This window comes from Cydia pomonella, chromosome 13, assembly GCF_033807575.1.
Source record: "Cydia pomonella isolate Wapato2018A chromosome 13, ilCydPomo1, whole genome shotgun sequence".
Classification (NCBI taxonomy): Eukaryota; Metazoa; Arthropoda; class Insecta; order Lepidoptera; family Tortricidae; genus Cydia; species Cydia pomonella.
The window spans coordinates 1420431-1436756 of record NC_084715.1 but is presented as its reverse complement, the minus strand read 5'-3'; positions in this window follow the sequence as shown (position 1 = coordinate 1436756).

Here is a 16326-nt window from a genome sequence, read left to right as displayed (position 1 = left end):
AGTAACTACGGCACCCTACACTGAGCGTGGCCCGATATGTTCTTGGCCGGTTTTTAATATTGTGTCACTAATTAATACCAGCCATGTAGATATAAATGAGTTTTACTTTTAAAATACTGACGTTTATAATTAATTTTTCACCACACCAACTGGTAAAGGCCCTCTTGATTGTTCAAAAACTAATGAGAAAGTTGCATTTTATCCACATGTGGGGCAAAGTAATCAGATGCAAATTTTGAGTTGTTTACTTATGTTAGCTGGTAGAATTGACTTTTAAATGATGATTTTGGATGATACATTTTTAATTAAGTTCATTTGGATATGATTTGGTTGGATTTTTTTTTGGTATTTCATAGTTAGTATTTCCCTCGCGTTGGTGTGGTGAAAAATGTTGTGTTTCACTCGGAGGCAAAGTTTGTTTAACCCTCGTGCCTTGAAACCCTCGCAACGCTCAAGATTCTCTCAAGAATCTTTCGCTTGCTCGGATATCAATAACACGAGCGGTTAAACAACAACTTTGCCCCCTTGTAAAACAAATAACTATTGATTGTTTATGGTAAATTTTTTTTGTTTATTTTACATGTTAACATTTTTCGTCATTTCTATTAATCCAACGTTTTTACGGAAACCATTCGAACGAGGAACGTGACCGACTGCAATTCTTTTGACGAAATGCCATGCACATTTTGTGGGGCGGAGCGAAACGCGAATTTTATTTATTCACGTTACGTTGGTCAATAACATGGAAACAAATTCACGTGCCGTTCCATGCTAGGCACGTATGTGCGCATGCCTTTAGAATTGAATATAAGAGCATTTATCGAGGAAAACTAAATAGTACCGCGAGAGTAATAAAACCACCCGTATATGAGCCGATTTGTCAGCCGAGCTGCAAAGGGTCGATATAAATAGAGGATATGGGTAGGTTCGAGATTTATATTACGAATTTCGCTTCAAATATCAGGAATATAAACAAAAAAATATTATGAACATACGGTCCGATTTAGTGTTGGTTAAGGCTAAAGTCCTTTGAGTCCTCTGCTTTAAGACTCGACTCAGTTATTCAGACTCATAATTAAGATGGAACTCTAGTTCTTTTCAACTAATTAGAGACTCGAGTCTTTTGTTGAAACTTGAGTCATTTTCGGAGAACTTCGAAATGCGTTGTCTTTATGTGAAATTCATGGATGTACAGTCAACCAATTTGAATCCTAGGCCACTATAGAACCTTGTCGCTTTAACTACTCTATACATGGCATGCATCACTCAATAAGCACTGTCGTAGAAGTCATTATGACATGGTTCTATAGTGGCCTAGGAATCAAATTGGTTGACCGTACATAACATAAATCATACAATAACGCCTATTTACTTTACTGTTGTTTAGGTAAAACCTATAAAATTGTTGACTGATTCTTTATCCGGAGAATCGAGTCCCTTTGAGTAGCGCTCAAAAAAGACTCAATAAATGACTCGACTCAGGACTTAAAACACTCAGAAGTTTTTTAAGCTCTGAGTCTTGGAAAAACAAGTCGAGTTCTTCAATTTGAACTCAAAAAACTCGTGTTGCTACCAACACTAGTCCGATTTGAACTTTATAATACGTCAATTATTAGGTCTAGATTGTATTATTATTATTAAAAAATCTGGAATTTCCTGGATTCAACGGGCGTTAGTAATGAACTTCAAAGGGCCGCCATAATAGAACTGCCTGGTCGACGTGGCACTCAAAGGCCCATAAACTCCAATAATAATAAATAGGTCTAGATACGATATGGATCGGATTTGTCCGTGACAAAAGTGGCGTGTCTTTAAACAAAATCATCCATATGTCATATCTAAACCTAACATTTGAGGTATCTTAAAGTTCGAATCAGGCCGTAAGTCCCTTGTGTATCATATTATGTAATCATGCCTGCTTCCTGGATAGGAAGGATATTAGATAAATTCTTTACATTTATGGCGCGGCCTGGTCTATTCTAAGGTAAGGTAAGGTAAGGTAAGGTAAGGTAAGTTATGTTAAGGTAAGGTAAGGAAGGATATCAGAATGATATCTTAATAATGTCATTCAGTATTCGTGTATTTCACTCTTACTTGTCCGTACGGTGTCCGTGCGATTTACTTTTTTTGATAATCTGATTTTTATAAGCACTAGGTCACTTCAAACAGCGCTAAAAGGCTAAAATACGCCGTAAACAGACGTCTGGCATACAAAATCGGCATCAATAAATGCAAACAAAAGAGATATAAATATCTCTCAGACAATTCTTCTTTCGTTTCATACCGTTCCCAAAATATTATTACGATTGGTTAAACTGTTGAGAAGGAAAAAGTCGAGAACGAAACATGGATTTCTGAGATTTTTAAGCAGGGATTTTCGCCTAAGCTGCAGTTTTCCTTATCGCACTTATTGTAGGAGAACCCACCGCCAGCGCGACGGAGATATTTACCTAAAATTCTCGTATTTCCTCTTTAAACATTATAATCGCTTTTTAGTCCGCGAACCACGTTCGTCGTGTTGCCTCTCTGTCGCACTTGTAAATTCGTACGTTAGTGGGACAGGGAAGCAACAAGTCGAACGTGGATCGCAGTACGCCCTCAGATAATTATGTGCGATAAGATTAAAACAAAGAGGTTTGTAAATATACAAAAAATAATTATTACTCTTAATTAATAATGTTACTTCAATAATCTGTCACATTTGTTAATATGACTCAGAAAATGTTTGCTATTGATAATTAAGTCGATATTTATTAATATACGTACCAGTGTTAGGGTACGTTTCTGCGACCGAAAAACCGTGCTATGGTCATGTCGCTTAATCTCAAAACTGTGCGTTAATTATAATTCTGCTACATCACGCATAACAGTCGTAACAATGATTGAACTACCAGTTTAAATTTGGGACTTATCGCTTTACTATACGGTTCATAATTGGATAAATTTTATTGTAGGATTATTTTCATTGTATCGCCTTCGAATAAGATTGAACGCGACCACTGCAGGAGTGCTGATAATAGGATTGGTGTAATGTTTACCCTATTCCGGGCTTCGATATACAATATTGCAAAAAATATATATTTTACAAGTTGAGTTAACCTTTATATAATGTATGGAGACAATAAATCTATTTTGAATATAACTTGTACTTTATTGTAAGTCTATAAGTCTGATTATAGGGTATATTGTAATAATTTATTACTATAAGAGACTGTTTCTAAATAAAGAAAAAAATCTTGTCAAAAACAGTAGACTATAAATATATGAATATATTATGACACTAACCACCACTTGCACCATCCCACTAACCCGGGATTAACCGGTTAAACCGTTAAGCCAGTGTCAAATTCAACTGGTAACCATGGTAACTCCAGGTTTAACCGATTAACTCCGGGTTAGTGGAATGGTGCATGTGGCGCTAACAATTTTATCGTGTATCGTATCATGTATCACTCTCGCCCACTAGATTGTGTATTTTTTTGCAATGTTCGATCTACATTTTATTGGCCTTAGATTGTCTGGATACCTTGTTGGGCGTACACTGATATCCCTAGCACATACAAATTCACTTTGATTTTTTCTTACATAATTATAACAATATCTCATAAAGAGAGCGAGGTTTGGGTCCCCGTTCTGGCTCATACCTGGTCCAACAAATATCATTGGCAGTACAGCGCGGTAATGCGGCCAGTATTTTTGGAACTTTTGCGCCGGGTACGTGTCGTCTCGGGGATTAACGGGGAATCGTAGGTAGTTTTAGGTTTTTGGACAAAGCTTGTTGCGGATTTTATGTTGTACCTACATTAATGACGAAGCCTGTGGCGGATTTTTACTTATGTAGATTGGACGAAGTTTGTTGCGGATTGTTTTGTATCTATGCTTTTGACGAAGTCTGCGCTGTGGATGATATCTCTACATATCTCATAAATATATGTTGACACTGATGTTAAAATTCCTAGGCTTTTAAAATGGTCCCTACAATTTATCCCTGTACTTTGCGTTAGCCAGGATTCTAATTGCACGTTTCTGCATTTTTAGAACTCGCTCAAAATCTGTTGCATTTCCCCATAACAGGATGCCAAATGAAAAGATTGAGTGCACATATGCAAAGTAGGCTTCTTTAAGATTGTCACTAGAGATAAGTGTCTTTAACTGCTTAAGGATATATACACCTTTTGCTAACTTTCCGCAGATCGAACATATACATTTATACAACGATAACTACCTAAATAGGGACCATGCGCGTTGGAGGGTCTGCCATCTTGTGGCCTGAATCGGAACCACAAACATGTACATTTACACGTCACGCGTTGTCTTGTGCATAGTAAGTTCGGCCATCTTGTGGGTTACATCGGATTCATCGGAACATAAACATCAGATTTTACGCCTCGCGCCAAAAATCTGACGGCTCCTGTGCTGCCTCCTTCAAATTTAATTCTACTGTCAGTGTACGTTCGAATTGGCCTGGTGTTCGTTTTAACAAAAAAGTGGCTGTGACATAATCGGACAGACAGAAGGATATGACGAATCTATAAGGGTTCCGTTTTTTGCCATTTGGCTACGGAACCCTAAAAAGGCATCTATAGAAACGAGTAAGCGAACCTGAGTGTTTCAGTACAAAGAGAAAATGAGAATCATTTGATTCCATTTCAAGTGCCTGCTTCTTGGTATTGAACCTGATTTGAATATTGAAAGGAAAAAGTTTGTTTGAACTAAAAAGGTTCTTTATCTAAGAATCAAGTGTAAATACGTAACGATTAGTGGTTCGAGGTTCGAAGGAATAAAATAAAACCACAAACTCATTGGTCATACATGGGTCACACGATCATTGGTACATTGTAAGAAAAGTTTTTTTTGAACACGTATATTTATATTAAGTAGGTAGGTATATCTATTTGGAAAACTATATAATAGAGTCCCATTTTGAAGCGCTGGAGAGCGGTAAGAGCGTGCGACTTACAATCCGGAGGTCGCGGGTTCAAACCCCGGCTCGTACACTAATGAGTTTTTTCTTTCAGAACTTATGTTCGAAATATCATTTGATATTTACCAGTCGCTTTTTGGTGAAGGAAAACATCGTGAAAAAACCGGACTAATCCCAACAAGACCTAGTTTACCCTCTGGGTTAGAAGGTCAGATTGCAGTCGCTTTCGTAAAAACTAGTGGCTACGCCAAATCTTGGGATTAGTTGTTAAGCGAACCCCAGGCTCCCATGAACCGTGGCAAAATGTCGAGACAACGCGAGGAAGATGAACAGTCCCATTTTCAAAGTATTTTATTACTCAAATTTCACAAGTAACTTTTCTCAAAAATGTTAAGTAGTAAGAATTGACATCGAGAAATGCTATCACATATCGAATAGAATGATTTTTAGTACGCATAACCTAGAAGGCCTCAGTTGAAAATCGTCTATCGATAGATAGATGCATGATACATGCGAAAAAACATCTGTCATCCCGATACATATTCACTTTTCGGGTGGAATTGTAGATTACCGTTTGTCATCTTAGCTACGCCCCCGGGGCAGAAAATGTAATTTTTCATAAAACCTCTCTTAGCAAGCGGCGGGGTAGACAGTGAAAATATTTTAAAAAGTAGGCTAATATAACACGAATACAAAAGATCAATTTGAATTGAAAGCCACATCGAAGTAAATTTAAATATTGTTTTTCTATCCTTTTAGAATAAATTTGAGATCGCTCCAATTGTCTCCTATAGACCCACAAAAATTTAAATTTTTTGAATTATTCATATCGGCTATTTGATATTATGTGTAATATAAAAGCTACTGGTATACATAGAAGACATACACATAGAAGAACTGTTAGACTCGCTATTCCATTTGTGCCCAAAAATCTCCTGCGACCGCGAAGCTACAAGCTTTTGGCCGTCCCAATTACACGCACTGTAGCACATAAAAACTCGCCTGCTGTGCGGGCTCTAAGGCTGCTGAACTCCCTTCTGTCATGGGCACCAGATTCTGATATGTTTGCAAGTCGATGGACGGCTGTGTATCAGATGTGTCTGCGGTATTGCGAGGTGATGGACGAAAGTTGATTGTGATCTGTTTTTCCTAGTGTGTAATCCTATTATATCATCTGAATTGTACAGTTATAAATAAAATAAATAAATAAAATCATTTATTTCAGACCAAGTTGATCCATATATGGTTAGTTACAGAGTATCTTAATAACTATGTTAGTGGCACAGTACAAAAACAAAAGAAAAATTAAAATTAAAAAAATAAAATAAAATAATAAAAAATAAAAAAGTGCTTTGGTCTCGACTGTAATGCTGTATATTATTATGTTTAAAAAAAATAAAAAAATAGAAAAAAAATATTTAACACCACATTGAAAAATGTTTACAGGCAATGCTACAAAACATTACAAGCCTTAGAATTAAACTTAATTAACTTTTCAAATTATGATGCTAAAAAGGAGCGAACCTCAGCATGTGTTGCAGCAGGCTTACCTACAACGCTGGTTTTCAGGCCGAGCCTTCATACAATACGAATTTGCTTTTCGGAAACTGTATGGCTATTTAAGACTATTTTAGTTTGTGTAGAAAATAATATAGGTATTTATGTATATTTTTATGTTTGTGGATATATTTATAAGATTATACTGCATGATCTATGACATATGTGAAGTTAGGTTTAATGTTTAGGCTAAATAAATACGTTGAATAATAAAGTATATATTGAGGAAATAAATAACAAATATACAGGGTGATCAATCCAAAACGGTCAGTATGGAGAAGTCAGAAACTATGAGAGATAGCCACATCTGTTCTTAGGAAACATGGCGGTGATTTTATATTTAATTATAATGACATTCAATCTTTTTTTATATGAATGAATGAATGAATGAATATTTATTGCATGTCACATTACATAAATTGTTAAAGGTGGTACATTTTAGAAGGTATACATGTGACGCCCTGCAAGGGCATAGCAATTTAAGCCTTAAATTTAGATAACTTAAATCTACTTAGCTTAAACTAGGTACATTTTAATCATTTATTATAATGGATGATTTGTATTTTCCTAATCATATTCTTCACAAAAAAATTCATTTAAGTTGTAGAAACATTTACTTGCCAGAAATATTTTTAATTTATCATTAAACAACTTAGGTTTATTTAGGTCTTTCAGGGAATTCGGAAGGTGATTATAAATTTTTATGGTCATGTAATGAGGGCCGGACGTAACAAGCTTTAATGTGGAAAGTGGCAATCTTAGTTTATTTAAGTTTCGATTGTTTCTCCTATTATTAATTAAAGGCGTATATAAATCGATGTATTTCCTGACAAACTTGCTCGACTCGAATATGTACATAGAGGTCAGGGTGAGTATTTGGTGCTTAATGAAATAGGGGCGGCAGGAGTCTAGTTGGTCAATATTAACTAGTATCCTAATGCATGTTTTTTGTAGTATGAAAATTTTGTCTACATCACTGCTATTTCCCCACAGCACTAGGCCGTAAGATAATCTAGAGTAGGCGTATGCGTAATATGCTGTGAGAGCTGTCTTAAAATCCGTAACGCGTTTCAAGTGATGGAGGGCGTATATAAAAGAGGATAGCTTTTTTGCAAGTTTTTGGATGTGCGGTTTCCAAGACATGTTAGTATCTAGTTCCAGTCCTAGAAGGGTAGCCGAGCTGACGTGTTCTATACATGTATTTTGGTAGCTGAAATTTAAAGGCAAAGGCATATTTACTTCTACTTTCAGGATCAATTATGCAAACAAATACTATTTACACGCGATTACATAAAGATTGACCAGGTTCGATTCCCGGTTATGTATGAGAGATGGAAAAAAAATTGAATGTCATTATTATTAAATTTATAATCGAAGCCATGTTTCCTAAGAACATAGTTTCTGACTTCTCCATACTGACCGTTTTGGATTGATCAGCCTGTATATTGTCTACCGTTTAAGACGGGGTGTAAAGCCAGTAAATTAGAAAAGAACAAAAGATATAGCGCGCCGTGTGAAACTTGCAACGGAAGATTTGGCGATCGCGCGGGTTTTAAGACGAAAGGGGACGGCCGCTTCTCCATATAAACATAGTCCCCATTTTCCTCTCTGGATTACATTATGGAAAATATTTTTACGTAATTTGCTGTATATTAACCATAGCTATACCCTTACGACAGACAAGAGTTCTGTCTGTTACGTTTCACGCTAAAACCGCGCGATGACTTCTGAAGTACCATTTCGCCTACTGTGGACAATAACAATATACATAATGGATATATACAGATGATTACTATAACTAGCTTATATCTAAAATAGGCCCTTGAGGCATTGTACCAAGGATGCTGGCGGCATTTCCTCGTTGTATCGCAATACTGATACGTTGTGCGAGGAAGCCGCCAGCTCTTCGGTCACCAGTTACGTCAACCAGACGTTTCGCGATTTCTCCAAAAAACTTATGGGCGCTGGGACCCCATGGACCTAGAGTTTCAACGCCAAATGGTACAAAATGGTACTCTCTACCGAGGCTCTTATATTTATTACGTTTCAAACACTGACCTATCACACATAGACAGTTAGTCCTCATAAGGCTAATCTGCCAAAAGTGAAGCCGAAACACGATCGATGTGTGCGTGCGACGCTCGTGTCTTACGCTCAGCGACACACACATATATACAAAAACGGGTTGCCAGAGTTCATTTATTCCCCTTAAAGTAGATGGATTTTAACCACATCCTTATACTTGGCTATCAATCATTTGGGAGTGTGTATGTAGATATTAAATTTGTAGCAAAAGCTTTCAAGGTTTCTTTTAAGGACTTTGCATTTCTGTACTTTGTGAAATAATGTTTAAATAAAAAAACGTTTATTTTTTTATTTTACAAATGTTCACAGATAATAGGTGGTAGAATTGACTTTGGAATAATGATTTTAAATGATAAATATTTAATGACGATCATTTGGATTTGATTTGGTTTGATTTTATTTGACTAATATTTTCTTCGGGTTGGTGTGGTGAAAAGTTTTGTGTTTCACTTGGGGCAAAATTTGTTTAACTCTAGTAACTGGAAACCCTCGCAACGCTCAAGATTCAATTTTTCGACATTTTGGATCTTTATTTAGCTCGAGTAGCAATATTAGCACGAGCGGTTAAACAACAACTTTTCCACTTGTAAAACAAATAACTATTTATCGTCAGTACTCGTAATTGTACCTGCAGGCCTAGCCAAGGTGGCAATCGCTATTGCTTCGAACAACGAAACGCTTTGTGTCTCTCTATCAGTCTTCCATATAAGTGCGACAGTGACAGTTGCGTTTCGTTTTTACAGACCTTAACTGTAACACCTGTGTTCCACAAATAAAATTTACTTTACTTGCTCATCAAAATGGCGAGAGCATATTCGACTATGTTTAGTCGGTTTCCATATTGCATCGTTCCTATTTAATCTAATTTTTCCCCTCCAACTCGCAGACAGAAGCGGATCAGTCGGAAATCTAAAACGAATATCACACAAAATAAAAATATGAATTTAAACTGTAATTTTATAAAAGACAAAACATAATTTGAAATAAAAGAATGAAAAACTAAAAAAGAATATTTTCTATAGTCATACAAGGAACTTAAAGTAAGCATATTAATTTTATCAATGTAATTGTCATGCCTCATTTGGAGGAAAAAAGATTCATATCACCTGGCAACATTTATAAGTAATGGCGGCTGACGAAAATTTGGATTTTTGTATTTACAATTACGTAAAAATATCACATTAAACTGGATACTTACGCGTGAAATGTTATATCAGGCGGTTTGTTTTTATTCACTGATGTGTTGTGACACCAATTCACCGCACAAACAACCATCTTTCTTGTATTTTTTAATTTATAACCGGGAGGTGTACACAAACCAACTCGACCTTGAGTACTGCGAGGGCCGTTCGGATACGATGACACGAGGGCGACATAATGTCGTACTTGAAATGGCTTCACTAGGGATGTACAGACTAGGCATCTAGGCTAGTTATAAATCTATGGTTTCAAAATTTCGGCGCTTTCCGCCGCTGCGCCCGCTTTTACATTAGTCCGTTGGAGGTGGGACGGTGCCAGTGTGTCTACGCAGGTAGCATCCCACACTAACATCCGTCCCAAGCTCCAAGGACCCCATCAGGCCTACTGTTTAGTTTATTTTCATTAATAATTTAGGTTTTATGGTAAAAAAGTATTATTTTAGATGACTCGTAGAAAAAGTATTGTATACAATAGTGATATTATCAAGCTTTTCAATCTCGTACCTTACTTAGGCAAGTCAGCAAGATTGAAAAGATCTCTATTATTTCACGACTGTATAAAACACTATTATTGAACGAGGCATTAAATAACTATTTACAATAAGTAATAAAAACTACGAGATTTAAAGACTTTAACAATTAACTTATTAGCGTAATTCATTAACCGATCACTTTACGATTTATCAATTTCTTTAATTGATTACCCTTTACCTAATTTACGAGATCCCATTAACTAATAAATTGTTACTACTATTTAAAAGCATGTAGTTTTATCAATGACCTCATTCATAATTTGGATCTTGTTCTTAATACAACTATTTACTATGTCGTTTGTGCAACAACCTGTGTTTGAAGAACGCCTTCCACCGCCTAGTCGCTGCGAATTCGTGAGTATAAGCAACATTGCTATTTTAAACTTTTAGGCACTTCGTTAAAAAATGTATATTCATGTGCTGATTCACAGGACCCGAATTAGAATTATAGAGGTATTTATATCTAGATTTGACTATGATATGATGATATTTTTAGTGTTAATGTCACGACGAGGTCAAATAAGTAGATATTAAATTTGGAAAAAAATAATATGGCTCGGTACCTATCGCTAACGTGACGTGTAAAATCAGTAAAATATTTTCAAAAGACTTTCCACTCCTAAGAAATATTCTCATAGTTTCAAGACATGAATTTCACCATTTTTTTCCGTAAAATATATCGTGAATGAGTTGTAAATATATACATTTTTATTTTCTAATAGCACTTGTATCAGACACAAATTTAAATTTCCTTTTGAACCTTCTTAGGGGTGGGTTTTTTCAAAATTGCTTCTTATACCCTATACACATTATATATGTATTATTATATTAGTTATTTATTCGGCCCCAAATTAAGTAAATTTTAGTCTTAAATCGCTGCTAAACAAGCAATCTACTACTGAAATTAAAAGGATACAAACTAAGGATCTTGCCTATGTTTACCTTCTTATCAATAGTTATTTTTAACCGGTCACTTTTTCACCAATTAACTTTATTTCCTCAGGTCCATCGTTGGCTGGATGCCCATCAAAAGTACTTCTCCCTTCCACCACCACCCCAGCCCCAATGTGTCATTGAAGTCTCGCATTACTCGTACGGGCCTCACGGAATATACTGTTACTACAACCAGCCTATCTACCGACCCACCGTACCTTATGTGGTACAAGCGCCGTATAGAATATCTCCGATGATACCGTTCGTGAATTTAAAAAAGAAGAAGTAATAGGATATACAGTAATTTAGGATTTAAGTTTGTGTTTTGATTTTAACTATTACGATTGAATAGTATTTAATAAAGTATATGATTGAATTGAACTTTGGCTGAACAATGTTTAATTTAAAGGAATCAGAAAAAAACGTTGAAATTATGTTGTCATGGAATCGCTAGTCAAATGCCCAAGGAAGTAGCTTTTAAGATGTTAGAAGAAGTTTTTGTACTGTCACTTCTGGATGAGATTGGCCCAGGACCGGGAAAAGTGGCGTACTGGAGGAGAGGTCTATGCTCAGCAGTGTGTGATGATGATGATGTAGTATAAAATGTATGGTCGCTTATATTGTACGGAATTGGGAACTCTATCTAATCGTTTCACCAAATTTTATCAAAATCTGACGAAAAAAAATCGGTAACTAATTATAATTAAAGTGCTAGTCGGACTCGCATACCGAAGGTTAACCTGGTAGGTGGAACCTGTTAGGGTCCTACTGGACGTAGAAATAATAATGCGCTGTATAAAACTAGGCAGGTTGATTGATTCCGCCTTAATTACAAATAAATCCCGGCCAAACAAATATAAAAAACTAATTCGGTGTTCGTCCGTTGCCGGTGGAGTATGTGAAGCCGAGTGTGTGTCGCGCGGCGCTCGCGGCCTGCCGCGATGACGTCGCGCTCTGTCCGCCGCCCGCGCGTCTCCACCCCTGCGTATATCCAATACTTAACAGAACCCTAAAAATGCCCACTTAAGAGCACTGGTACTGGCAACCTTATTTATTAGAAGAGTATAAATTAAGCGACATCTAAAAACAACATCATTACGAATTGCAAATCAATTCCTGAATTATAAATCCCCTCTTAAGCTTTCAACCTAGATTTATTCCGAGTTGAATTGAATAAACCCCAATCTTAGGAGTTGTAAATAATAGATCTGGGCTGCATTTGCCGGGTCTAATAGGATTATTTGGGATTGCGAGCGGCCATTCACGGATAAGTCAGGTGAATACTGAGGTTTGTTTGTTATTTTCAAGGCGAAAGTGAACGGCTGCCCCGAAACCGCCTTTCCATAAAAACTTTCCCATTTTCCTCTCTGTATAATAACATAATTCGAAATTAAGCTTTCGTGAGACATATTGTAAAATATATAAATACCACGGTTACAGTCAATTCTTCGAAGCGCTGATGGCCTAGCGGTAAGCGTGCGTTTTGCATTCTGGAGGTCGCGGGTTCAAACCACGGCTCTTACCAATGAGTTTTTCGGAACTTATGTACGAAATATCATTTGATATTTACCAGTCGCTTTTCGGTGAAGGAAAATATCGTGAGGAAACCGGACTAATTAAATCCCAACAAGGCCTAGTTTTACCCTCTGGGTTGGAAGGTCAGATGGCAGTCGCTTTCGTAAAAACTAGTGCCTACGCCAAATCTTGGGATTAGTTGTCAAGCGGACCCCATGCTCCCATGAGTCGTGGCAATATGCCGGAATAACGCGAGGAAGAAGACAGTCACTTGACTCTTTTTGTCGCTATTATACAATAACACCGAAAACATATCGCCTGGTATTTTAATATTTTATTAACATTATTGCAAATATTTTGACATATTTTTTTTATAATTTTTAATTATATATTAAAGAAAAAAAAATTTTTTTTTTAGGCGCATTTAAAACGTTGAATATTTATTGATTTTATTTATGTAGTTATTATGAGTCATGGAAATGATATAGTTACAAACTCTTTTCTTAATTCTAGACCTGCAGCACAAAATAAAAAATAAACAGAAGGTCCGTTCTCGCCGTTCTTGAAAATACATACCTAAACTTGCCCGACTCACTAAGGTTGCTTCTGTATTAATTTCGAATTTAAAAAAAGAGTAGGTAATATAAATTTACAGACATAGATACATCGATTCGTTTATACATACATCTTATCATGTTTACATTCCTTAGAGACTGCATTTTGACGTACATGACAGTAGGAACCTACGTAGCGGCGGGGACGTCAAGTGAGCAACGCGCGCACAGCCCGACTAAGCTCTGCCCGAGAGTGCCCGAGAACGCCTGTAAATGTAACGTCTGCGTGCGTAAATGTCACGTCTGTGTGCGTGCGGCGAAAATGGCACTTTGTACTAAGCGAACTCTCTGCTCCGGCGCGCGCCGCCGCTATTTACTTTGTGCCTGCAGTCTTCAATATTTATCTTTTATAGCTAAACACGAACACAACTCATAACTCTTATAATAATCAAAAACATTGAAAAAGTCAAACTAAGGGTAGGGCACTTTCTATAATGTTAATATTTAGAGGTGAAAATGAAGACTACGTTTGTATAGAGAAGCTGTCATCCCCTGTCCTTTTAAGCAACTTCAAAAAGGTTCTCGTTTCGTCGGGATCTTTTTGAGTATTTCCTGACATCGAGAAGAAAAATGTAATTGAAAAATTACATCATTGTTTGATACAAGGCTCGGAAACCGGTTAAATTTACAAACCGTTATTTATTTATTTAATTATTGCACAGATTTACAAAAATAGTACAAATGGTGGATGGTGCCTTGAGGCATTTTCTATCAGTCAACCATTGGGCTAAACAGAAATAGTTATCATGTATTTGGCGCGAAACATTTTAATTCCGGTTCGCTAGAATAACCGATATTTTTAATTGTCTTTTATGAGAACAGTTCTTGTCAAACTTTGGGTTTAGAGCAATAAAATTCGCTCGCGTCGTCGCTCGTCGATTAAACCGGTTTTTAGGTTACATTAAAGTTCTTATGATGTTTGCGTGCTTATAAAAGTTCGGAGGAAAACCGAAATAAACCGGTATTTACCGGTATTTCATAAACCGGTTCCGAGCCTTGGTTTGATATTCTATTATTATATTAGACATCCATCCGATCCATATCGTATCTTTAACAAATTTTTGACTTATTTTAAAGTTCGAATCTGGCCGTTTAGTTTAAGGTGAATTTTCAACCCATGATATCTTTATATATAACTAAATATCTTTTGGAATCATTATGTCTAGAAATAAATTAACCGATTAATTAGGAATAACAGCCAACCTAAATCAAATCGAATCTCAGTAAAATATAGGGGTCATTAAAATTTTACGTGCCCCAATCTATTATCGATGCCTTGAGGGCTTTGTCGAACGATTTGAAATTACGATTGGGCGTAAAATGAGGATTGAAAGGTTATTGCTAACAAAATTCTTAAAAAGCTTAAATATTTAATAGTTTATATTACGCGAAACTCTGCGTAGGGGGCGCCACTACCACAATCCATCAAAATCTAAGGGTCTACCGCGAAGCAAGCAAATCTAAATTTCGTCATCTAACCTCTCTATCACTCTTGCATATTCGAGCGATAAAGACTGGGTATAAATATGACGAGTAACGTGGCTACACTACGTCTCTGCCCCTCGCTACTTCTCGTGCCACTCGTCGAGCATGTGGTATCCAGAGGATAAGGTGGTGATTATAACTACCGTTTCATCAACCAATCAATCAATCAATATTTTTATTCGTTAAACATAGGTACATAGATGTTACAATTTAGTACATATCACTATGTCTTACCAGCATTAGGTGTACAAATTTTGTTTTGTGTTGGTAAGTTTAACAATAAATTGCATGCTTACATCATTATTCTAAACAATATATAATTTTTAGTATTGCATTAAATAAATATTATTTTAAATAATATTATAGCACAAATATTATATTATTATAGGATATTGAAGCCATTCCAAAAACACTTAGATAATAATGCCGTTTTAAATGAGATGGTATTGCTAATTTTCCCTTGTTGACGTACACTATTAAAGCTTTGGAATAGATTTTTATTTTGTTACAAACGGCCCGATTTGACTAGGTAAGTCAAAATTTGCTTAAGATACGATACGGAACGGATATGTCTGTGTCAAAAGTGACGTTTTTTTTCAAGAAATGTCACTTTTGAAGCCATATCGTATCTTAAGCAATTTTTTGACGTATCTTAAAGTTCGAATCGGGTCGAAAAGCGAATAATATACGCAACACATATTATTTTTTATTGAATACTTCTTATGATACTTAACATCATTTAGATTTTTGTCGCAATTTTGATATTTGACAAGCAATCTTGTACATTGTAGATCCGTGGTTTCAACCTGCCTTAAGAATAATATAATATAGATAGTTTATTTTTTAGCCGGCATATTACGATTCGCTTATTGACGTCAAATGAAAGCTACACCGGTTTTAACCCTGCACCTTGCATCTTTGTCCGAGAAGATTTAAATATCTCCTAAATTGAGGGAGGGGGGGGGATCCTATAAAGGGGCCAGCAAGAAACTCGGCGGGACATATCTTTTCATAACATTACATTAATTAACAAAATAGTATTTACGTAATTTACCTCAAATGTGTCATTTATGTCATTTAATTAAAACAACTTTCTGCCTCGCACAGCTACTGTGGAATGAACTCGCCGACGTTACTTACGGACTGATACGACCTTAAAGCCTTGCGGAAAAGGGCGTACTTCCATTTAAACGCCGGCAACGCATTTGCAACCCTACTGGTGTTGCAGGTGTCCATATAGGCAATGAAAATTGCTTACCATAAGTCGATTCGTTCACGCATTTGCCTATCATAAAGAACGGCCAAGAGCATGATGGATAATGCTCAATGTAGGGTTCCGTTACCCGTCCGTCAAAATAGACTTTTTGCAATAACTCAAAACGGCTGATCCGATCAGATTTGCTACAGTTTGCCTAAGTTTTACTTTCACAATTTTTTCATATTTTTGAACCCATGGTTCAAACAGAAAGGGGGACACATTA